A 13,599-nucleotide genomic window follows, 5' to 3' on the forward strand; every position below is an offset into this window, starting at 1 on the left:
GTCCTCCTCACTCGCCTCTTAACACTATGCTTTTTGGCCTTTTTTTTGACCTTTTCGGCCAAGTTAAACAAAATAGTCGACTGAGTCCGCGTTCGCCAAGACTAGCAGCTCTTAAGAATCAAAAAGCCGATTTCTTTGAAGTCTTCATGAGTTTGTAGAACTGCGTTATTAGTGAGGAGCATTTCTAGCACGAAAACGGTAGACGATAGGTACCTCCGCAGGTTGCTCAGAGTCGAACGTTATCGGAAAACACCGCCACATGAACTGAATTTACATAGTGAATTTGCTAATTGACATGACCGAGCATCGAGCATGCATTATGTAGCCACAGGTGGATAATTGTGTAGAAAGACAGCCTAATCACAAGGAATACTGCCTTGTTGAGCAGGATGTTGGTTTTATGTATAGTTTTTATTGCATCAGCTCTGCGATGCCCTTTTTAACGATTTGATTGCATGACCTTACTTGACAACTACGCACGCTACATTTTACCTTTGACAACAAGAAATGCCCTTTAACAAGGCTTGTTTAAAGGAGAAGATCGTTGTTTCACTCATAAGAGTCGCATCTGGCCACCGACCTGTATCGCAAATCCGCGGTTATTGAGATTAGCTAATGGATTGGTTATGACCAACAGGATTGTACTGTTTAAGCGTCTCAGAAAAAATAATATCTATTCTCTCCGTCTACAAACAGACCGCCGCCGACTGACGTCCTGAAGAGTGGCAAATATTCAACTAGCACTTCTGAAGAATAACTTCGTGCAACGGGTGTAAAATGTTCCTCCATTTGAAGTGCTCTACTGTCGCCGCTAAGAACCTCCCCTACTGTCGCCAACAAGACGCTGTTGGATAAAAGGCTTGCATACCTCGCTACGATCATCAAAATCTACCACGTCATGATTGTAGTCGTTCCGTTGCCCCTCTTCCCACTTTTGCTTCGATTTACGTGTAGCGACACCATCTGCGTCTGACCCGCTTTCGCCTCGCTCTGATTGGTTCGCCAATTGTAGATTTTCAAACGGCCGTTTGAAGGCTTAAAAACGTCCCCTGACGAAACCTTCCTGAATATGTCAATGTGCCTGTGAACCCGAGACACATCACTTCTTGCTTAGCTGACCTGTCAAATGTGGACGGTTCATCCTGAGGTCCATCAGTTCATAGTAGACGAAATGACGTTTATGTATGCCAACGGTTGAAAACGAAGAAGCTAGTGAATTATTAGGAGGAAATGTGGTTCAGGCGTCCGAGTAACCTCTGCCTTAATGTCGACATTAACCCCGAAAATATCGACGCGCGCTGATCGCAGGTCACCACTCAACGTCAACGGGCATCTCGCCTTAGTCTGCAGTGCTCTATTTATGATGGGCAAACGCCGAGATGACGCCTAGATCGAGCAAATGGTCTCCGTTTACGTGGACGAGCCTGAAATCGGTTCGTCGAGCAGAACGCTCTGAATGTACGACCAGTGCGCACGTGATTGTGCAACGGAACCTTTATGATTGGACCATGAGCACAGAGGTCGACCTGTATTATTTGTTATTAGTCGTACGATTCTTAGTCATACGATTGAAATGTTATACATTGACGTAAAAAGTCGAGTTTCCTCTGGGTGAATCAGGACTGTCAAGTTTTCCTGCAATTCACTACGGAGACGCGGAATGCAACTTTATGATATTTCAAGTGAGGTCGTCTTCTAGCATTGGGCATTACGCTAAAAATGTCTGAGTAGAAAATTTTAGTCTCGATAAGCAATGTGTCTAAAATATGATCCCGTTTATCTAAGCGTGCGAATACGCTATAACGAAACATCTTTCAAAAACAAATTATTAATTGTATATGATAATTTCAATGTAAGCACGCTTGGCCCAAACGACTACGTTCGAAATTACCGAGACCTTAATTAACACGTGCATAAGTTCGCCAGTCGCCAAGATATTGTCAGCAGCGCGGTGGACCAAAAAATGTTAAGATATAACAAAGCGTTGGGCTGGTACGCGTTATTCGGTTGTTGTTGTTCTAAAAATTAAGGGTAACGTATCGAACGTAGAAGTGATTGTAGCTTTCAAAAATAAGTCCTATATTTGGCTGAATTAAGTATTGTTTGTTTTTATTAATATATTAAATTTCCTAAGAGCTTTCCTAAGAGTGGAAGATTTATCCACCTCTTAGTTAAGGCTAAACTAACATCTGTAGGTAGTAGTCAACTTGTTCGCTTGTTATTTTGTAAATTTTTCGATCAAATGTATTCCTAAATATTACAACTGAATATTGTATACTACCCAAGGCTATGAGTATGTACCATATAATACCAATTTTCAAAAGTGACGTCTAACACTAATATACCGGTCTACACGAAGATCCTTCCATTTGAGTATGGTATTCAAATTATTATTCTTGATCAGATTGAAGGTACTGGAACTTAGAAAGTTTTTCTATTCATGGTAGAACTATTTGCCGAACTTGAACAAGCAATCAGTCCTTAGTTATTTTATCTGGTTTACACAACGCACCTGAATCCGTGAGTCGATACATATTTGTGATTTGATATTGGATTTCCTGCCAGACTGCAATTGTTTGATATCTGGAATGGTGTCATTGAGGTCCTGCAGGGTAGCTACTCGCTCCGTTATTCTCTGCCCGTCATTCACCGACATCATTCGTGTCTGTCTGCAATTTCCTACTTGGTATCCTGATAGTCCGTCATTAATCAATAATGAGTGAAATATTGTCAACAGCCTTTTTTTTGAAGCTTGAGATGGCTGAACGCCAACAGACTATCAATAAATACATCTGAATATTTTTACGCTTGTTGTTGGTTAGGGACGGTCATCGAGTAGTCATTGCAGCTTCAACTATCAAGGTCGCATCACTTCCCCGATGTTTTTCCCTCAACTGTTTAGACTGGAACATGCGACCTCTTTGACTCTTAATTTAGTGCTTCACTAGTCATTCACTTGTGTTTGTTTATGGTCTTCTGACATGCGCTTTATCCTCTAAATGCCTGCCGTATTTTCATCGTGCAGTGGCTAGAATTTTCCTAGGTTCTAGAGACGGATATACCGAATGGGAAACAATGCATTACCAACATTCATCCTATGTTGCTGCTATACTGAAGCAGGAAGGACTGTTTGAAGGGATTTGCTAAGTTTAAAGATGGAATCTCGGACCTGGAATATACACCCCACCCCGGTTTTTCGTCTGGGACTACCTCGGATGGCCAACTGCTTGTTGCCAAGAGGACAGGCTGTAAGCACTAAACAATTGCCAGATTCATTGAATGTGCATAACTTTGTAAGACATTAGAGGCATTGTGTTGCTGTTGTAAGCGTACGACACCGGCCACAATAACAGGGTTCTATACAGATTTGTTACGAGTGACGAAAGGCGGCCTCTACGGAGCAGGGAAAAATAGCCGATATTTAGAGATGCGCCTAAGACCAGAGTTACACAAGCTTCTAGCCTAAAATGATTATAAGCAGCGTTTGGTGCGCCTTAAACATTGGAAAATGCCCGAGAAGAACACAATGTTCGGCCAGAATTTGTATGTGTCCCAGTTGCATCGATTGAACAAGCTCGTCCTAAGCAAGCTTACTTAAGCAGTACAATGTCGTTCCCGTCCACGGCAACGCCAGGTCACATATGGCAAGGTCGTTACGGCCGTTCTGCTAGAGCTTAGAAAGAAACTTTGTTCCACCAACAAGATTCTTGGAGCTCGTGTCGAACTGTTCCGCTCAGTGGTCTCTAGTAGTACATTTGATCGCGACGTCTCAAAAATTGGCTGGAAGAGTTCTGGAAAAGAATGAATAAACAAACAAAAGATAATAAGGTTGCGGAAAGTTTCTAGTCTAGAGTTAGTCCATTTGAAAGAGAGACGGATAGCTTTTAGGGGTGGAAGTTTCTGATCTTAAGTGCTAAACAACTCAGGCGCACCTTAAGCTTCCGGCCCCATTTTTAAAATATTAAACATTCGGCCTTTTGCCTCTATATGTGTGTTCATATTGTCATTTGTAACGTTTATGATTCTTACGGATAACATTGGCAGAAAGTTATTTTATCGACAAGTTATCTACAACAATTCGTTCGCATTCTAAGTTTATGGGTGCGTATATGAAATTTGAGCGTGGCAATATTCGTTTTGGGTAATTTTAAGCAAATGCTTACGTAAAATGACTAATCTATTGTCTAGCATATACATGACACTGATCATTAACTGCGATCTAAAAAACTTTTCATTCATGGGACAACTTCATTATTATGAAGACAAAGTGGTTTGATACGATCTGGTGCACGAGTCATAGCCAAGGCGCCGGTACGCAATTACGCAAACATAGTGTTAAGTGAAACAACGCGCGGCGCCCGCTAATGGCACCCCCACATACGTGATAGTCATAGAAGTGGGCAGTTTAGCTTGTATAAGTATGGTAAGATAGACTCATCTTCTTAGGATGGCATCTGGCCAGCGCGTTAGATACCCCTTCAAGCAAACGGTGTAAGCTAGACTCAAATATTATATATTGAATTTTGGTTATTGTTAAACAATTCTTCTGAGTGCTGAGTGGCATACAAGTTACGAACAACGTTTGGGTTTTCTGGACCCGCTATGTGCCAATAGAACTTTTCTTGCTAGACGTCTGCGTCATTTTTTTCGTACATTCTCACAAGGACTTAGCTAACATGTCAAAAATTAGGCTGAAGGCATACAGGAACGAGAATAAATATGTTTCATGAGTGTTTTTTAATTAAATAATTATTAATCAATTAAATAATATGTTCCCTTAACAGGTCCTCGATGCGAGGGTTTGTGTTCCTTCTTTTAATGATCATTGGCGGGGCTTGAACCCGCAGACCAAGGTAGGAAAATAAGGAAGGGCCAACATATACCAATCTAGCGTGTCAACATCGGCTGATAATTTAACTAATAGAACTGCTCTGAGTCCGCTTATGGAAATGAACGAGTTTTGTGAACGTTCGAACTCGCTGCAGACGCAGGTACGTGCCTTCGAAGTGAATACGAGGCCATTTCAGCCAATACAGCCAAGCTCACAGCAGACTTCTAGTTCTAACACAAATCGACGTAGGACCATACATTAACGATCTTTGGATATACTTTCAAATACACAGAAAAAAAAAAAAAAAAAAAAAGTTACCTATGATAAAAGGTATGAAAAACAGAGTACGGCTAGTCTATTATGGAGACAACTGCAAAGAGGCATTTTGTTCACCCGATCACTTAACAATTATCGTTTTTCTAGTTCTCGTAATTAATAAAAGCCAATACTTCGTAGAATTTATCTTTGTAGCCTGGATTGCGCAACGCTATTACAACTGCCCCTTTTCCAATTATATATTTTAAACATTGGTTTTACTCTTCTGCATTTGTCACAGCTAAACTTCTGATGGTTGATTTTAGTGGCTTGTACCAACGTCCTGCCGTGATGCAAGTTAAACAAGCGTAGGCAAAGTCGATATTCTGTTCGCTGCCAGGGAAGGAGTATGCGAACACGTATCACTGCACTGTCGTGTATTTTTATATGCTTTCCGTCAAAGAAAAGGGCGCTAAAATTCTGAAAGGGCAATATTGAGGCCTCCTAAGTGGCTCAAAATACAGCCGAAAATGATTCGAAAGACAAGCAACAGCGGTTCTTTCTATTATACAACAACACCAAAAACAGATAGGCATCACTTCACGCCACAGTCACTGCAAATGAATTACACAAGCTGCCGGCGCGTACGGAGACCACTGCGTACGCGATGATAATGAGAATTTGTCCGATCCGAGGATAGGGATGGAGAAAGACAGCCAACAACGGAACAGCATCAGAAAAGATAGCTACTCTCAGAACGAGCTGCTTTCAGATGACCGACTTTTCAATGATCTACGATAGTTATGTACACTACTTATATAAAGCAGATCTATCAGATTATGAGCACAACGGTGCTTTCGACTATGGCATGTAGTTACAAGCCACGGATGTGAAGTACATTATCTCTATTCCAAATAAACCGCGCAGATCATGAACATATTCAGTGTTTCGCTAGCCAAACTCGTTGAACTAGGAAGACGCAAGACGATGTAATGGTGTAAAGGGATTTTTGCAAAATCCACATAGCGTGTGTAACTAATAAACAAAATACCAATGAGACGGAAGAAAGGTACGTTGTCTCAGCGAAATTAAGGACGGCCGTCGGGCCGGACGTCGCTGCTAGTTCGTTAATCAATAATAAATAAGGAAAACTTCCTTATGTGTTCGCTTGCCGCTACAAATGGGTACTTATTACTGAAGTTAGTTATTGAAATTTAGAAAGTGATCTGTATGGGCACCATCTACAGCCTTGAAAGCAACCTGTGATTTTTCGACACACAAATTTAAACAATCTACTTTTTTTTGGTAACTATCTCATTAATGGCTTCTTAGTTTCGACCATTTCCGCTGTAACAGTAATGACGCCAAGCCTTGAGATTGTATAGCCCAAACGATTGATAGCTGCAATATGCGTACATAATTCGTTTTGAGCGGACCTGTCTTGGATTCATTTAGGACAACCGTAGAAGTAGGATTTGCTTTTTGCGCTGCCGTAACAAGAAAATATATAGGCCTCTAATTGGATTAACCAATATTTGAGAATTTAGAATGATCGTTATGAAAGGCGCACAATATATATTGAAACATCTAAAAAAAACCTCTCGGTAATTCTATGTTGTCATAATTTGGAATGGCTGGAGTGAATTTTGTTGGCATTGTGTCTCAGCTGAACAGGTGCTTTTCCACATCCTGGAATCACGTATTCTTCGTTGTCGTGGAGAATCGTTCTATATATGAAACATAAAATTACAAATATGGTTTGCCTCCCTTAGCTATTAACATCTAGCACTTATCAACTAATATATAAAATTTATGTTGTAATAACGGTAACTGCGCAAGGCCGCCCAGGTGGGTTCTAACCTAACCTAACCTAACCTAACCTAACCCGCTCTCAATGGCAAAGCTCAACCTCATGCCGAAAATCAGTGCAGGAACTACACTGGGAAACCCAACCAAGCAAGCCAACAAACACACTGCTTTCACCACCTCAACAACACTTTTTGTTTTGTCGAAACTTTTTGTTTTCCTAAAGCTTAGATGCCAGACCTTCGCAGCAGCAGCAGCAGCAGCGGTAGAATGACTAAGCATAGAGTCATCGTCGAACAGGCATTATGAACAGAACATTATGAAAAATGCCTGAGTGTTAAAAGTTTGCAATCATCTGTAATAAGCAACTTTATATATCATCGGATATTGCCACCGCCTCTACTGCGGTTCTACTATTAGACATTAACTGACGACTACTGCGAAGCGAAAACGCTTGATCAGATCGCGTTGCCCTTAGCGGACGCGTATATCGTCATGGTTGTTACTTCCGATCGATAAAAGCGATGACACTATCTGTTTACTCAATCCATTTTAGTCAGTACGATGCCATTTGAGATAGGACCTCTACAGGCGTTGAACGTTCCGCCGCAGCGTTGCCCCCGTTTACGAGCAGCAGCCGGAGGGATAGACGCTCGAATGAATAGCACGAAAGACTAACTGGATCAATGTCTCTACTGTTAATATTGTCTGTATAATATGTAATGGCTTAATATTACGAAATGGTACGACGATCTGACACTTTTTCTACTAGAACTTCGAGCCGTATTAGAAGCCAACACGAAATCATCTGCGGCGCCGGATGTGGAAAATGGATTACTGAAAACGCGACGAGGACAAGCTCACAGTTCCCAAAGCGACAATTAAAAAGAACTAAAACGTACACTTGGAACAGTATGAGCGACACGATCGTTGAGAGTTTTAAGCTTGAAGAAGCTTAAAACCGTACCAGGACCTAGTACTGATGGCGACCATCTGAAAGCTTTTTTCAAAAAGAAGTACGATTGTGCCATTATGCATTATTACTACGAAGCGATACATCAACACACTATTACTTCCACTGCATACCTTGTGGCCATTTAGACTTGACAGGTTTAATTTTATATGATTATCTAAATTAAAAATCTGGTCTTTCTTATAGAGACCGATACGTATGTCTGGGCACTATTGGAAGTGCCAATAACGAAATATGAAGGCCGCGAAAACAATGTGAAGCTGCTAAGTAGCTAGCAGTTGTGTCACTACCCTCGTATCGAAGACGGTTATTTTTCGTCACTGATCAGTCCACTGATCTGAAAGCTGGTCCACTTATCCAAAATACCGAACTACGATATTTATTTATTCCAGTTAACAATATTTTATATGTAGTAGATGTAGCAAAAGACAGCTGTTCATGTTTAATGAACTAGCAGTCCCAAAAATGGCTGATGGTTTTTCGTTCGAGCGCAGATTTGCCCGCCTTAAACATCTCTGCCTCAAAGAGGGAGCAACACTTTCAAAATATTCGGCCCAAATAAGCATCTAATAGATTAAAACATAATCACTGTATCTTGCGTCGTCTTGCGCAGTTGTCAGAAGAGCCGACAATGTATGTCTGACAGATTCATTTTTGGCCTCATCCCGATCATGACTTTTTTTTTCTCTGTAAACTGTTTGGCTTCCTCTATGCCGATATTGTATATCGCTAATTTCGATCACCGAGAATATTTTAATTTTTTGTTTTTTTTTTATTTCTAGGGTATGTGCTAAGAAAGTGCGTATTTGTCTCAGTGGCACACAGTATCAATTCCGCATTGGTTCCTGTTGCCGGAGTTCATAGAATACATATATCTGACTAGGTCGAATGATGCACAACTGTCGTCGAATATATTTTCTAGCAGTATATATCCGTCATACGGTCAAATGAGATCATGGTATACGGTAAAAAGTTACTAAAAACTTACATGGAGTATAGGCAAAATGGCCACATAACGTGAAAGTGCCCCTGGCCTCTAAGAAGAACGCGTACCGTCTGTAATCGGTCCCAGACGCACAAAGTCCTTCAGTAATATTACGTATAAGTTCATGTCGGCACCTAACAAAAGACATTCGAGTCCTTTTAGATTCACGAGGTTCATTTTTCAGTGTCCATCGCCCGTAGCGCCCTGCAGCCATCTAGCTAGCTAGATAGCTAGCAATCTGTGCCTCCGAGCTGAAAGTAACATTCACAGTCGTTAGAAATGTCGCCGTACATTTGCGACGTACGACAAACCGCGCTAACGAGTCACCTATCGTCCTGGCGTCTGCTACTAAAGCATCGTTTAATTCGAGTGTTCACGCATCCTTTCATTCAAGATTGATCGACCCAGTCGACAAAGTCGCCTGTCGTTCTCTCAGTTAGGGCGGCGAAGTGCCTAGGCAACAGCGGGGCTGCCAAAAATGTATCCGTCATCTTTAAGCTCTTCGTCGTCTCGCATTTGTGCCGGATTTCGTCCTTTTGTGCTGATCGTCTGCGCTTCTTTCAACTGCTCTGCGGCAGCTGCGCAAAGATCCGTACGATAAAATTCACAGTTATTCTTAAACCCTCGATTGGTTTCTACGCAATGCCGATAGCTATGCATGACATAACACGCCTAAGAAACTATCAGCCGGACGCACCAATTGCGCCTTCGCTAACCCTGAACTGTCTTACTGTCACAAAACAAGTTTTCAACAGTTTTGTTTACATAGAACACCCGCTGAATTTTAATAACCTTTTCTTTAAATTTCAGACCGTGTTCTATTCTGTATTCGTCGAACATTAACACGGAAGAACGTAGTCAAAACTGTTGCTTTAATCGACAATTGTATGCATATTAAGATATACAAGATGGAGCAGATACAAGAAGAACACACAAGTTGAACTCCAGAAAAAAAAGCTAATAAGGTTATCACCTCAAATCGCGTGCGATTTTTAGATTATTACGATCAAAGTTGCGATAGAAGCCATGTTGATGTTTGCTCGTACATTTATGCGTCGTTTCTTTACGTTTGGTACCACTAGCTATTTATCTCATATAAACAGCTCCTCAAAATCATCGTGTTGTTAGATATAACATAGACGATTTGGCCTTATTAGGAGTCTGATTGGGGTGGACACATCCGTTATAATGACCCATCTGTGAAAAACGGTCCATGGACATATAAAGGATATGTGCGCAAAGCCTACGACACTAACCACGTAATGCAGCAAGTCTCACAAGCGTAACAAAGGTAAAAAAAAAAACAGTTTGTGATGTCAGATTGTGAGAATTGCGTGACTATACAGTTGGTGACATTGCAGATCGTTCTCGTTCTATTTCCGCCTCCGCATTCAGCTACGCACCGTGCAGCTTGTCCATCATGATTTTTACCTGTGGTGATCCGACATCGTGTAAACATTTACGCAGTTATAGCGTATTTCTAATCGGTGGATAGTCTATATCTAGCTTGCAGAAGCTGGCATCTATCTGCATTTGTTCTGTTCAAATTGCCTTTCATAAGTAAATAGACACACGAATCTAGGATCAGGATCTAGTAATTAGTAGAGAAAAAATGAAGAGGTATTATATTATCTGTGATAAACGCTGCATCCAGCATCACAGAGAGCTGAAATCCATTGTACTACGCGAGCAGGAAGGCAGTGTCTTCAACAGCCCCTCAAAGGTGCACTACACAAACGTTTAGCGGATCTTATCGATCCGGAAACTAGTTCCTCTTTCGAGATCAGTCCTAATGAGCACACGGTGCTCTAATAGAATTTGACTGTTCACCTGTCAAGTGTTTCGTCATACTTTGCGCACATTCGTTATTATATTGAATTAGTCGCAATAGTTACCAAAGTGCTTGTTTCCTTACTGTTTTAGCCATGAAATGTAGCTTGGTGTTTACAGCCGTACTGGCATCGATCGCTGCAATCCACGCCGCCCCCGTCGTTAGGGAAAACACTACTACCTACATAAGGAAACAAAATAAGCGGATCAGGGAACGTTTTGTCGCTAAGATCAATGGGCCGAAAAAAGTCTATGAGGAGATAATCAACCGACTTCTCGGTTCCGCAGATGAGGCTAAGGCCCATCTTCAACGTCAACTCAACAAGGTTGCAGGTGATCTTCGTGAGGCGTATAAAGTCCCTGCAGAAGTGGTAAAAAATCCCTACTACGACAAGCTAGACGTAGCTTGTGTCAAGGGTTTGACGAATAAGATTTCTGAGATTTCTCAAACGATCGTACACGAGCTAAAGCAACAAACGCTAGCTACAACTGAAAATGCCAAGGAGACGCTTATTGTGGCTAAAAAGCAACTGTTTCAAAGTTTGATTAAGCTCAAGTAAGTTTTCGTGTTTATCTCCCGACGCTATATTTTTTCCGCTACATGAATAAAATTCTACATATCTGTCTACACAAGTTTCTTAACTAATCCTTCCCAAAAGGGCCATAACAAAATAGATTGGAAAGTAGGTATTTGCTTGCGCCCGTTTCAAAACTTTGTTCGGTTCGGCAAATGCCAAACAAAACACCTTCGGTCTTGTCTAAACAGCGTACATTGGAAAAAGCGGCATCTTTGTCGTGATCAGCGTTTGACAAGTGAAATCCACCTTATCTGTTTATGGTCCACATGTTCATGTGTATTATCATCGAAATATTTGTAAGCCATAAACCTATGACCTAGATTCCTTTTCGGCATAAATATCTTCCAGAGAATAGCTCGTAGAGGAGATTATGATTCCTGAGGATAACGTCCCAATCAACTACACTCTAAATGGAGCGCTTGAGAAAACTGTAGTTAACTTCGAGGGTCAGTTGATCAAGACTGTAGGTGCAATCAGTGACTGGCGCAATGCTCTTACAGAAGCTGAGCAAGCAAACATATCTGATGCGAAAATTAATCTATCCAATATGTTGCAAAGGGTTCGGAGAAGAATCATAGAGTGGGAAAAGCTGAAACGCAAGCTGATGATACAGTATCTAGACAAAGTTATGCTATGGAAACGACTCTACCCACCTTAAATCAACAAGTCAGCGCCCTGCTCGAACAGCTTGTAACGAAACAGGTTAAGCTAGAGAATATCATCACTGGAAGCAAAGATGACGCTGTAGCGTCGCTTGCGAACAACTTGCAAGCTAAATTACTAAGGGAACTTATTATGAGCTGTCTTACGAATGACATCGAGGATTTGTTCAATGGCGTGAATACAAGATGTGCAAAAGGCACCTCCGGTGCAAAAAACGGCCACTAGATCGCGCGTGCAGAACCGTATACAGCCCACTGACTTCGACCATACCTGACGAAACGATCCGAGGTTATCCATGCCGAATAAGTGATAGTGACACTTTGTGGGAAGAATGCTAATCAACTCAGGCACTCTCCAACGAGGTACGCGTAACTGAATAAGGGAAAGATACAAGATACCTGGGTTAAAAAATGTTGTCAACTTACCGTTGCTAGAAGCCCAGTGAAAGTGTTCGCTGCTTGGCTCGGCTTAAATATAATATTATCAAAATAAATTATAATGGAGTTGAAAATATCAATTGACACCTAAGAAAAATTATCTCGATTTTTGGTTTCATCCAGAGAGTGCCCGTGTTGCAATGTGTAGGGTGCTATATCTATAGAGCCTTTGTCATCTGTAACGAAAGAATGGGAATGTCAAGATGCACAAGAAGCAGGAAGCCTCTGAGTAAAGTCCCTAGTTCTGTGTCATGGAACATATCAACAAAAGGGAGAGAGAGACCAAACAATAAAGGGGGCATGTAGTATATGAAAGGGCATCCTTCCCCTGTCTTTTGATTTGTAATCGTCTTCTTCAAATGTTTATACAAAAAGTCCCCTGAACAAGATTAACTGGCTCAAGCAAGTGCTTTCGCAGTGAGCGCTCCACACAATAACACACCATATATATCTGAGGAAGGAGGAGCGCAACGGAGTGTGCAACGGAAGTTGCTAAAAAAGCCATCATTGTTCATTTCTTCCCCCGTATGTGTTAGATCTCCTACGAATACGCTAGCGTCTTTCACTTCCTATGATATAGTTTTCTTGCCGTTACGCTGTAAATTATCGTGAACATTTAGCCAAGAAACAATGTTCTGCGAAATTGGGCTTCTGAAGGGAGACGAGTCGGAGTTGGACGCTACTGGGCTAAGTCTCACCAAATATAATATATTACGTCAGTAGTGCTGATACACTTCTGGGTAGTAGTTCTTGCCAACCGATTACTTGAATAATGTCTGTCTGAACACATAGCATAGTTGCTTATTTCGGGATATGCTGTTTCATAGGATTTCCGTTAAGGTCATCACATGAAGGCGTAAAAACCTTCCCAAAGGCACAAGCTTATAATCCATGTACCGTTGATAGATCTATATCTATAGTGATATAGGTTCGGTATAGCAGCCAAAAGAAAATACTTTTCGAACTGTTTCGGTTTACAACCGAACCTAAAAAGCCGCTACGATTTAATCAGCTTGGCATTTTACATCATTTTAGTAAACTACCATATGCAAACCTTATAATAAGAGTTTATAAGGCATCAACGGCTTTTTGTTTCGGTGTTTTTCGTGTAATGCAACGGTACTTTTGTAGTCTCTTAGGTGTTTTCGCTATTAGATATGGAGTGTTATGTGTATATTTTTACGACTCTATAAACTAGATATTCCCGTGGAGTAATGTAGTAAGTAGTATAAACAAGTTAG

Source organism: Varroa destructor, unplaced genomic scaffold (assembly GCF_002443255.2).
Source record: "Varroa destructor unplaced genomic scaffold, Vdes_3.0 BEIS01000007.1, whole genome shotgun sequence".
NCBI lineage: Eukaryota > Metazoa > Arthropoda > Arachnida > Mesostigmata > Varroidae > Varroa > Varroa destructor.